Here is a 12,079-nt window from a genome sequence, read left to right as displayed (position 1 = left end):
AAAAAAAAAAAAAAAAAAAAAAACAGGAAAGAAAAGTGTTGCCGTGCAGGAGTGGTATGGCCTGCGTGTGTCACCTCGGCAGGGACAGCAGAGCCTGGAACTCGTGCTGTCCCAGCACCCGCCTGGGGTGAGTGCCGCAGCCCCTGTGCCAGGGGGTCCTGAGGAAGGGCAGCGTGGCCCAGATGCGGGCCAGTTCTGTGGTGCAGCAGCTCACCGATGCAGCTTACACAGTCTGCATCCTCCTGTGGCACAGGGAAAAGACAGAGCTAGCACCCTCAGGCAGGCCAACTTCCTTCTCTCATACCCCACGAGCAGCCACGCCCAGCTGGGCGGCCAGCAGCAGGGGACGACGGGCAGGGCAGGGCAGGCAGTGTGCGGCACAGAGGAACACAGCGTCACTGCCCTGTCCCTCTGGACAGCAGTGACACGGCCCCCACAGCACAGCGTCCACAGCTCTCATCTGGATGCAGGTGCAGTGCAAACAGACTGGGGCAGCAGCCACAGGGAGCAAGGTGGGGAGGGGCAGCTCTGCTCGTCATGGTCACCGGGAGCAGGGTCCACCTGGCCCGCCAGGCATGGACACTCACCCGCATGAGGGAGGCTGCACAGCAGGCAGTATCCCCACTGCTCCATACTGGCCCAGGAGTTTCGGGACCTCAGAGGATGCTGCAGCTGCAGCCGTAGCCTGGCGGGGGGGGGGGCCAGGATGGAAGGGTAGTGGCAAAAAGGACTGGAGTGTCAGGTAGAGGGAAGCCAGGGCATCTGCCCCATGAGGGTGACCCTGAAGGCACGGCTAAACCTCCCAGTGTCTGGCTGTGCTTGGGGTCTGTGCCTGGACATCTTTTTAAAATCACAAAAGTAACATGTAGGTTCTTTCCCAGATGTGGTATCGTCACACACTCTGGAGGCTGAGGCAGGAGGATCACCAGGAGTTTGAGGTCAGCCTGGGCTACACAGTGAGTCCGAAGCCAGCCTGGGCTACATAGCACGACCTTGTATTCAACAAAAAGTAAACACAGGTTCTTTAAAAAAATTAAGCAAAAAATATAAAGAATGAAAATAAGAAGCCTCCTCCGCCCTTTTCCACACCTACTCGACTGTCCACAGGAAACTGCTCTGAATTCCAGTACGTGCTTTTTCAACTCCCTTCCTTTGTCACAGACATGCACGTCTCACTCTTGAACCTTAAGTGGGTATCCTCCGCACATTTCTACACCTTTTTTTGCCCCTATGCCAGGGGCTCTGCTGCTCATGGGTTCGCTGGGTAAGGTCGAATCTGTCATCGTCACTGCCCGAGACTGCAGCTGAGATCCTAACCTGAAAACCTGAGCTCCAAAACCCAAAATGCTGCAAAACCCAGAGCCTTCTGAGTGCCCACATGCCTGGCAAGTGTGGGGATTTCACATGGCAGGTGGACTGAGAATACCAGGACACGAGCCTCCACGTAAGACACAGGGATGGTGCCTACCCTGTCCCTCCCTGAGACGCCTCCCTCTGTTTCCAGTGATCTGATAAGTTCACAACTTCCGCATTTCGGATGAGGGCACCCAGCCCGCCCTCTGCAGAGAGCTGCCCCTCTGCTGGACGCCCGCCATGGCCCTCAGTGCTCACTGTGTGCACTCCTGGGTGTTTTTAACCTGACACTGTACTCTGGGGATTGCCCCGTATCGGCAAACACAAAGCTGGGCTCTGCCCAAGTCCTGGGGTTTCCACCATGTGCCACACTCTGTGATTTCAAGTCACAGCCCAACCTTGTGCATTTGACTTTTGTACACAAATCTTGTGTCTTTGGGATAAATTTCAAGAAGTACAATTGCTGAGTCCCACTGTTGGGTCCCACGTCTGCTTTGCTTCAGTGAAAATGTGCTCTCCTGGGGATGGTGCCAATTCAAGTGCCACAAGCCATGCGAGAGACTCCTGCCCCCCCCGATGCCCAGGGTTAGTGACTGTGCCCTGCATCTTGCCCAAGCTGCTAAGAGGAATCCAGTCACCTCACGCGGGTGTAGTTCCCATGTCTGCCACCAGGACAAGGCTGACTGCACTAGTTGATTGGCAGCTGTATTCTACGTAGGAAGAATCCGACCTTCAGTGTGCTTAGCACTTAGCCATCTTAACCTGGAATTCATCCTGGTATGAGGTTTGAGGTAGGGATCCAACCTTGGTCCCAAACACTTCACGAACACCCCCACGGCAGTCAGATTTCCATCACTGCGGCCAAACTGAAGAAAAACAGCATAAAAGCTGCTGCTTTTCAGGCCCGTGGCAAGGCAGAGCCATCATGGCAGAGGAAGCTGCTCACCTCATGGCAGCCAGAGAGGATGGCGGCAGGGATGAGATACAGTGCCTTAGGTCACCCCTTCAGTCAGAACCCCCTAAATTTCCGTCACCTCCCAATACCTCAAATTACAGTTGCATCAGTGGGTTAATCCATGAAGCCAGAGCCTGGTGACCCAGTTACCTGAGAGCCCCACTTCTGGGCCAGGGATGTAGCTCAGTGGTACAAGGCAAGGTCCTGAGTTCGATTCCCAGTCCCCCCCCAAAAAGAGCCCCACCTCTGAACACCTAAGAATCTGGGGACACTTCAGGCCCAACCATAGCACCCCATACTCATCTCCTCCTCCCACGGACACCTTCTTGTCCACCATGACCAGGACCTCACTGGTCCTGCAGCTGAAGAGGGGCCTCCAGGGCCAGCTCAGGAAGGGCTAGAAGGGGCCTGAGTGAGCCACACCTTCCAGCTGGAAGGAGTCACTGCGGTGTCGCAGCCATGTCTACCCAGCCCCTGCCTGCCGGACTCCACGTCCATCCTCACAGACACCTGGGGCTGCACTGCCAGCCTCACATCACAGGCGGGGAAACTGAGGCCCGAGAGCTGACCACCTCACCTGGGAGCCTGGCCAGAGCCCATCAGGCTCTAACCTGGGGCTGAGGAGCGAGACATCCCAGTTGCCATGACAATCCCAGGGCGCAAGAAACACAAAAGCGAGTTGGTTTTCAAACACTCTTTCCCTCCATCTGCCTGGCACCCTTGCCTCTAGGCGAGCAGCTGTGTTTTCACCAGGCACCCACCCTGCCCCCCCCCACCTGGCCCAGCAGCCTGGATGCCAGCAGGGCCCTGCATCGCCACCTCTGCCTGTGACTGCCCTGGACAGTGAGCCGGGTCAGCTGTGGGCTCAGCACGCGGGCCAGGCCCTCCCTCCCTGGGCGGAGACCCGATGCTCACCATCCTGTGAGCCAGCCAAGGAAGGGGACCAGAGAGGACGAGAGCCACCCAGGAGGAAGGACCGCCGCAGATGAGGGGCGACACCGAGGGGCAGCGGGACCCCGAGGAGCACTCGGGGCAGCACCCAGCCACCAGGGCCAGCGCATCCGACAGGGCCAGCAAATGGGATCAGCATGGTGACTGCCGGCCCCAGGCTCCAGCCCGTGGCCAGCAGGAGACAAGGTCCTGCCAGGGCAGGACTGGGCAGGGCTGGGGAGGAGGTCCTGGAGCCAGCACCCACCTGCTATGGCACTGTGGGGGTGCGGTGGCCTGCGACCAGTCTGCCCCCGCCAGGGCAGAGCACAGTGTGGGAGGCAGCCATCCGCCAGCGCCTCTGAGAAGCGAAGGGGAGACTAGGAGGGACAGGGTCCAGGACACGGAGCTGACACAGGGCCATGAGCACCGAGGACGCCGAGTCACTGCCTCCTGGGCCCTCACGCAGCACGAGGTTGAACAAAGATGCTCCCTCAGGCTCCACAGCTGGGCCGGGCTCCGGCCCTTGTGGGCCCGCTCACCAGGCCACTGTCCTCACCCTGACAGCAGGTCAGTCAGCCTCCCGGGTGCCAGGACCTCCTGAGAGGCCACCCTGACAGCCCTGCCCTGTACAAGCTGTGGGTGCCTCGACCTTTACCCACAATTGTGCTCCCACAAGGGCCCAGACAGGCCTGTGCTGACCCAGAGTCCACAAAGAGCAGTGACCTCAGGGCTATGCCTGGCTGGCTCCTCACTGACAGGCCTGGGTGGCGAGCAGTGTTCCACATAGGACATCCTCCCGGTGGACGAGGGGATGGGAGAATTAGGCCGAGCAGGCCGGGCACTCGCATGAGCAGGTGCTCGACCCTGTACCCAGCTTGGTGCTACCAGAAGAGCAGACATTAAGGCCAGGCTAGATCACAGGGGACCTCAGGTGGCAGTGGCAGGGAACTGCTGGGGCCCAGGACTGCGGGGAGACCTCCACCGGTGACCTGAAGGGTATCAGGGACAGTTGCTTCTGTGGGGACTCGGTCACAGGATGAGAGGCAGCATCACCCCAGCAGTATCTGGCCACGTCTTGTGGTCCTGGAAGATTTCCCATGGGCCACTGTGCATGCTGCTGGGCTCCAAGGACGCACACCAGCCAGTGCAGCCCCTCCTCCTGCCCTTCCTCCTGGGCACTGTGGAAGGCCCTCCTTGCACAGCTCCTCCGTACAACAGAACGAAGGTGTGAGGACGCAGGCATTCGTGCTGGCCCTGTGGCCTGGCTCAACACGCAAGAGTCCCGGCCACACCCGAGGGGGCCCAAGACTGGCCTGGCCTCCCATTGCAGACTGCACAGCTGCTGACCACCCGCCCTACCCTGCAGCACTGTCCACACGGTTCTTGGTCACCTCGCCTCACAGCAGAGCACCCTGCGGGCCAGAGGGACCTCCAGTACCAGCCAGAGCCCGCCCTTCCCTGTGTGACAAGGCATGGCCTGGCCCAGGCTCCCTCCCAAGCAAGGCGTGGGGATGGGTCAGCCATCCCTGCCCGCCCCGCCAGCTGAGGTCTTGACTGTTCCTGTAGGGGTGGATGGGCACCAGGGGCTTGCAGCCGCCCCCACCTGTCACCCAGCCTCTTCCTACACCTCCTGCCCAGAGCAGAGGCCTGTCAGGACCAAGGTCCAAGCTGGCCCAGGACAGGAGCCAGGCACTCTGCAGAGCTCTGAGCCCCTCTGGAGCAGCTGGGCACTCTTTCTGCTGACTTTCAGCTCTCAGAAGGCAGAGCTGCAGCAGGCCAAAACCCCGGGGCCTGCAGGACGATTAATGAGGTGTTTATGAAGCGCTCAGCTCTCTGGAGGCCAGACCTCGGCACACCAAGGAGCCAGCCAGAGGTGCCCAGCCCAGCTCGGCATCCAGGCGACAAGTGTGCCGCGAGTGAGTGGCTGGTCCCAGCAAGGCCTGTGAGGACTCTTCTCCCTCCCTTCTCTGGGCACTGGATGGGCCAGGCCCCTCCAAGATGGGTCCACACCCTAACCCCTGGGACCTGTGCCTGCTACATGTGGACAAGGACCTTAGTTTTGAGACAGGGTCCCTATGTAACCCAGACTGGCCTTGAAGTGTGATCCTCCCGCCTCAGCCTCCCAAGTACTGGGATTACAGGGTGCACCACCACACCTGGCTGGAACAGGGTCCTTGTGGACATGACTGAGGAAGGATGAGGTCATCCTCAAGATGAGATCCCCTGGATTATCCACCTGTGTGCTTACAAGAGGTAGGGTGTTTTCCACACAGAAAACAGGAGAGGGCTGCCCCAGGCACAGCCTGGAGTTCCAGACTCAGCCTCCAGGGTAGTGGGATGACCCTGCCTGCCTCAAAGTGCTGCAGGGACTTGGGGTTCCCATGAGTGTACAGCTATCGGAGTCCAGCCCAACTGGGTCGCAATGCTGGTCTGATGCCACTGTCCGCAGGGTCACGCGGGGCTCCACGGACACCGCTGTGCGTTGTGGAAGGCGCACCAGTGCGAGGGCCAGTTTCGCAGTGAGGACGGAGCCACGTGAGGAGCAGTGTGCTCATTCTGGTCAAGCAGAGCTCTGCAGGGAGGGCGACGTGGGTGTGGATGGGCAAGGCCTGGCTCAGGCGGTTGGGTTAGCCCTGCTCCCATGTCCCTCAACATCCCACCCCAGCTCCCCAGGGCCCCTCCGTGCCCACGGGGCCTCTGTACCCTCGATCCCCGGGGCCAGCACCAAGCCACACACCGGGAATAGTGGGGAGGGGCAGGGACCGGCTACCCCCACCCCCAGCCTCGCCTCCTTTCTGTCGGGCAGCTCAGCAGCACAGGGCAAAGGATACCACGCAGGGGCAGCCAGCTCAGCTGAGAGGGGCCCAGGACCACGCCTGGCTGAGCCCCAGGGTGCAGTCGCCTTCGCCTGGGTGCAGAGGCCCCTCCCATGGAGGGTGAGCTGGTGACAAGGGTTCAAGTTCTCAGCACCCAGACTGACCACACACCTGCCCGGCCCACTGGCAGTCCTGAAATTCCACACCGACTGGACCCAAAACAACCAGAGACACGTGAACATGGAAACCGTCCTCTCCCCAGAGTGGCTTCATCTTTCCCAAAAAGGTTAAAACACATCGCTGCCCTTCTCTAAGCCTGAAGAGCTTCTCTGAGGCTGTGCGAGAGGCCTGGACAGTGTGGCCCTGACGCACCAGCTTCGTTCCTAGGGTGCTCCTGAGACAGCGCGTCGCAGGGCGCTGTTCCTTATGTCCCTGCGCCGACTCAGCCGCTCCCTGGCCCTGGCTGCTTCATTCCTCTGGAGACTCCCCACTGCTCCCCCAAATACACTGAGGGCTGGCAGGAGGGGTTCAGGTCCCTCGAGGGTGGCACCTGCACGTGTGTGTGTGGTGCTGGGATCAGACCCAGGGCCTCGTGCATGCCAAGCAAGTGCTTTCCTCCCAGGCTGCACCCCCAGCCCAGGAGTACTATTTTGCCCCCAAATAATTCAGTGTATATTTCTCAACACAAAGCCATTCCTGTACGACATCTGCATTCCTAGGATTCACTGCACAGGCAAAATCGTACAAACCAAACTCCAGGGAGCAGAGCGCTGTGGCTCACACCTGTAATCCTAGCACTTTGGGAGGCTGAGGCAGGAGGATTACAGTTTGAGCCTGGCCTAGGTAACTTAGTGAGACCCTGTCTCAAAGAGTAAAATAAGTGCTGGGGATGTAGCTCAGTACAAAGGCCTTGGGTTCAATACCCAGGACGGAAAAAAAATCGCAAAGGAAAATCTCACAGGGCTTGTGGGGAAAATGGGGTTGGGGACGACACTAGAGTAGCTCATCAAAGGCAGGACCCCGGTAAAAATCCCCCAAAGCTACATCTGTGGAGAAGCACAGGCTCTGAGCTCAGGAGCAGGGACTGCAGGGCTGGGCCGGAGGGGCTCCGCGGGGCAGCAGGGCTCAGCCGGGGCAATGGCAGGTGCCCACCCCGGGGGGCCCAGCTGTGGCCTTCACTGATGTTCCCAGGGGACAAATAGGTGGAAAGCAAACACGGACTCGTATTCTCAACTGTGTCCGTCTGTTGCCTCCCTGGGACAAGCGAGAAGCCCGCCCCACAGGCGGATGGCAGAGACCGCACTCCGGCTCAGCCAAGGGCAGCATGGGCCTGAGTCCTGCACTCTCTGGAAGAGCAGACGCCTCCTCCTGGGGTGACTGGAGCCCCTGAAGGTTTAAGTGGGGGATGGATTTCCCCAGGAGAGGCACGTGACAGCCTGGTTGGGGAGGGACGAGCGTCTGTGCCACGGCCCGGCTCCGAGGCAACACAGAGGGAAGCAGTGACCAGTCACGAGTCGGGTGGTGCATCCCCCAAACCCTCACACAGACGGCGAGGACTGAGCCTGACTGCAGTCCTGCTCACCCATCCCAAAGACCCAAGACCCCCGCGGACACCAGGGACTCTGTGCAAACGACCAGAATATAAACTAGGCCTGCAAGGCAACTGTCTCACGAAGTCAGGCGGCGAGGGGAACTCAGAACTTCTGGGCTGCTTCTACGGGAACAGAGGCTGCTGCTGAGGAAACCATTCTGTCCTGGGCCATCACTCACAGGTGGGGCAGCCCTGCCTCCGCTCACCTGCGCCTCGGGAAGCCACCCTGCAGTGACACAGTGCCAGCCCCAAGCCGTGGGACAGGAGCAGAGCCTGGGCACTCAGGACCTCAGTGCTTCCGGCAGGGACCTCACTCCTCCTCAGGACACATGTGCACACCAAGGCCACTCGCCTCGAATGCTTAGGTAGTAACATTCGTATGTGCCAGACGCGTACACACTTGTGCGCCTGCATGAACATGCTACGTAACAGCGACAGAGCGGGACTACGTGAGACGGGCCCTCGCCTTCCCCTTGCCCGGTCACCATGTTTTTTCCACAAAATGTTTTGTTCCAGAAATGGAACTTTGTGCTGCACCAGCCTCCCGCCCAATGTATCAAAATGTTTTGTGACTGTCTCAGCTGCTTGATCTCAGGAATGTTAACGCCACTCTCTGAGCATGCTCACTAGCTAGGCCTTTCAGGAATGTTCTGTAACTCTGTCCCCTCTCCTATATAAGGAGGCTCCATTTCTGGTGAAGCCCTCAGACTTCAGAGTACAAACTCCTCTGAGCCAGTGGCATAGAGGTTTTTTTCCACCTCTTCAAGCGACCTTTGGATTCTCAAGCTTTCAAACTGCAGTATCTGCGATGCTGAGCTGTGGCATTCGGCTGTGGCACTGAGCTGTAACACTTGGCTGCGGCACTGAGCTGTTCCACTTTACCAAACAGGAGGTGGCTGTCAGGGACCCATCTGCAAGATGAGAGACGGTGCCGGGATGAAATGCTGAGGACTCATTGGCCTGGTATCGCTGCTGGTGAAATGGGGACCATCCCAGGTCCCAGGGAGGTGGCAGGACCCACAGCGGTGACCCACTGTGGTAGCAGTAGGGGCCTGGTCAGAGGCGGTCACTGGGGTGTGGCCTGGAAAGGTCCTCCTCTTGGCCCCTTCCGTCTCTCTCTGCTTTCTGTCCAACATGCTGTGAGCAGCTGTCCTCTGCCAGGCCCTTCTGCCAGGATGTTTCTGCCTTGGAGCCAGCCGACTCCATGGACTGTAATCATGGGCCAAAACAAAGTGCTTTTTTCTTTTTCTTTGAGAAGGGTCTCACTATGTAGTACAGACCAGCCTGGCCTCAAATTCAAAGTAATCCTCCTGCCTCAGCCTCCTGAGTACTGAGACCACAGGTGTGCGCCACCACACCTGGCCGACTTCTCCTTTAAGTTGTGGGTGTTAGATATTTGTCCCAGCATTGGGAATGTGACCAAGAACCCTGCCAGCGTCCCCTCTGACCCCAGCACTTCCTACAGGCATAGGTGGGGAGGGACAGAGCTCCACTTCTACAGGACAAAGTGTTCCAAAACCCAAGGATGATGGTGGTGTCACAACGATCCTTGCAGTGTCACTGAAGTACACACCAAAAACAGTTAAGATGATAAAAATACCTGAGAATGCTGTCGGTACCCAGGCCAGGGAAGGGCAGATCCATGAGGTGAGGCAGAGGCTGCTGCTCCAGAGCCCAGGCACAGCAGCTCTGGGAGTGTGCTCACCGGTCCACACCCGGTCCCGTCTTGGCCTCAGGGTCCTCATCCACGCCATGCAGTCAGAGGCAGGAGCCCAAGTTGCTGTAGGTGCCACAGCCAGGTCAGGAAGTGGACCAAGGTCTCAGCAGCAGCACCAGGCTGCCGGCCACAGGACTTTTTCAGCTATTCACATAATTCCTCCTCCAGATCCCGGCAGTCACGGCCCCCACTGGGTACATCACTGTCACCGTCACCCTCACTGACAGGGAGCCTCGGCCATGGAGGGGGGGCAGGTGGCCTCTGGGCCTGTGTGGCCACTCAGAGACCATTGGACAGCAGACAGGGCCCCCTCACCTCCCTGCGCCCTCCTAGGAGACCTCCAGAAACCAAGACCAGGAAGGGGAGGGGAGAGGCGTGGGCCAAGGACATGGACAGAGAGAGGGGACCAGGAAAGGGACGGGAGAAGGGGAGACAGGCAGGCAGGGAGAGAATGGCACAGCGGGAGAGGAGACAGACACACAGATGGCACACAGACCTCATCCTGACCTTGCTGGACCTCCCTCGGCTGGGGACACAGAAACCACCCACCCTGCCTCCTGGGGATAGGGACACAGTGTCTCCCCCCACAAGATGGTGGCCTTCTGAGAGGAGAAGGCAGGGCATCACCTAGTGCTAGGGGAGGGCTGGGCCCACGGGGCACTGTGCCACAGGGTGCTGTCCCACCACGAAACCTACTGCCTGGCACAATCTGGGAAACTGAGGCTCAGGAGGTGTAGGCCCACACCGGATCACACAAAGCCAGGCCAGCCTGACCTTGCAGCCACAGCACCTGACCTGGCAGGCAAGCTGGTTGTTAGAAAGCTCTCCTCTCCCCTGCCTCCCTCCCAGGCCTGCTGGGTAGAGAAGGAGGCTGACCTTGAAGTAAATCAACCACAAGAAGGAAATAAAAACTGCACCTCAAAACAATACCAACACAGAGGGGAAACAAAGAGCTCCAGGATCTCAAAAAGGAAGCGGCCAACCGGGAGTTAGGGAGGATTTCGGAGGAATCCTCTGAACGGAGTCTTCAGTGAGGCACAGGAGCATGCTGTGCTCAGGAAGAAGGGCATCGTCCAGGCAGAGGGAGGGGCCTGTGCAAGGAGGAAGGCCTGGCACATTTGTGGTCTGTCTAGAGGGCGGGTGAGGGTGTGGAAGCTGGCCAGGGTGGCGAGGAAGAGGCCGGAATGAGGGGGCTGACACCTGCTGGGGACCACGCTTGATCCCAGGGACTTCCAGGCAAGGAAGTAGAGGTCAGAGGGTTGTTCCTCCCACTGCAGAGGTGACCACGGGCCACTGTCTCCCAAGGAGGGGGCCCGGCACGGCCCTGCAGCTCCCTCTGAAGTCCCAGGACCCAGGAGCTGGCTGCTACACTGGGGCCACCTGACTCCAGCGTGCTGCTCCTTAACACTGCAAAGGCCGTGTCTGAGGGAGGCCCCCCTGCTGACAGTGGTTTTGGGGGACTCTGTTCACCCCACTGTACACACCCCATCATCCGTCCCTTGAGTCCAGATGGGACAGAGAGCTGCTTGCACTGCACTGTCCCCCAACCTACTCCCAGGGCAGGGCAGGGGAGGCCCCAGGCCGAGGGAGCACAGTGCTGGTGGACAGGGTGGTGCCTGCTGCCCCAGAGGCTGCCCAAGCTGGGTGGCAGCAGTACATCAGGAGGTCAGGGCACCTCTGCAGCAGCCCATCCTAAAAAGGAGCTATGCCCGTCTCCCAACAACCTGTCCCCTGAGCCTCCAAGACAGGCCAAGGGCAGAGGGTGCAGTGTGGACCAGCCCTCGGGACCCCCATCCCTCAGTACCCACATGCCCGTGGCCCAGAACCCCTTCCTGCCCAGGACATCATGGGGCCAGGCCACATCTGGCCCCCCAGGAGCTCAGGTTGTGACAAGAACATAGCAAACACACACTGGCATAAAATACTCACTGATGACCAACACGCACGCATTCCTCCAGAGCAGGCAAGAAGTGGCCGGGGAGCGCCCCATGAGCCGCCAGGGGCCTGCAGTCAAAGCCACCACAGAACACCACTGTGTTCACACCTACAGGCAGCCAGAACCAAGAAGCAACAGCAGAAGGCATCAGCCAGGCTTCAGAGAAATGGCCCTGGCATACTGCTGGCGAGGCTGCGACCCAGCACGGCCAGCACGGGGACAGCCTGGCCGCTCCGTAAAAGGTGAGCACAGTTACCGCAGGACCAGCAGTCCCAGTCCTGGGGACCCAAGAGTAGAGCGGACAGGCCCACGGGTGTGGGAAGGCCGGGGTACACAGGTGGGAGCCGCCCCTTGCGCGTCATAAGAAATGGACCAGGGACCCCCCACCCTGTGAGACGTCATGCGGTCACAGGCAGGAGTGGAAGTCTGGCCACGCCCAAGCTCATCCTCACGCAGTGTCCAGAAGCAGCAAGGCCGGAGACCGAGGTCTGAGGCAGGGACCAGGATGGGGCTGCGATGTCGTGGCACCGCTCTAGGGTGGTTGCAGATTTCTGGAGGTCGGCGGCGGGGTATGAAGACACTGAGGTCCACGAAACTGCAGGCCTGATGAGGTCCAGCTCAACGAGACAGGTGATGAGCCAGGCATGGTGGGGCACGCCTGTCATCCCAGCACTCTGGGAGGCTGAGGCAGGAGGGTCAAAAGGTTGAGCCCAGGGCTGGGGATTTAGCTCAGTGGTTCTACCGCCTGCCTTGAAAGCACAAGGTCCTCAGTTTGATCCCC

The 12,079-nt window shown here is 59.7% G+C and overlaps 1 protein-coding gene and 1 long non-coding RNA gene across 2 annotated transcripts in view; one reads left to right on the top strand and one right to left on the bottom strand.

Annotated features, from left to right (window-relative positions):
* The window catches only part of Jph3 (junctophilin 3), a 56,995-nt gene that overhangs the window by 19,314 nt on the left and 25,602 nt on the right, over positions 1-12,079 (bottom strand).
* LOC117283891 overlaps positions 11,860-12,079 on the top strand; it is a 4,601-nt gene continuing 4,381 nt past the window's right edge. Inside the window, exon 1 of the long non-coding RNA XR_004514923.1 lies at positions 11,860-11,928. This is a non-coding gene — a long non-coding RNA (uncharacterized LOC117283891). The remainder of the gene's footprint in view (positions 11,929-12,079) is intronic.

Source organism: Fukomys damarensis, unplaced genomic scaffold (assembly GCF_012274545.1).
Source record: "Fukomys damarensis isolate Sample0158 unplaced genomic scaffold, DMR_v1.0_HiC HiC_scaffold_32, whole genome shotgun sequence".
NCBI classification, from domain to species: Eukaryota; Metazoa; Chordata; class Mammalia; order Rodentia; family Bathyergidae; genus Fukomys; species Fukomys damarensis.
The sequence above is the reverse complement of the archived record's forward strand: the minus strand, read 5'-3'. Positions and strand labels throughout refer to the sequence as shown.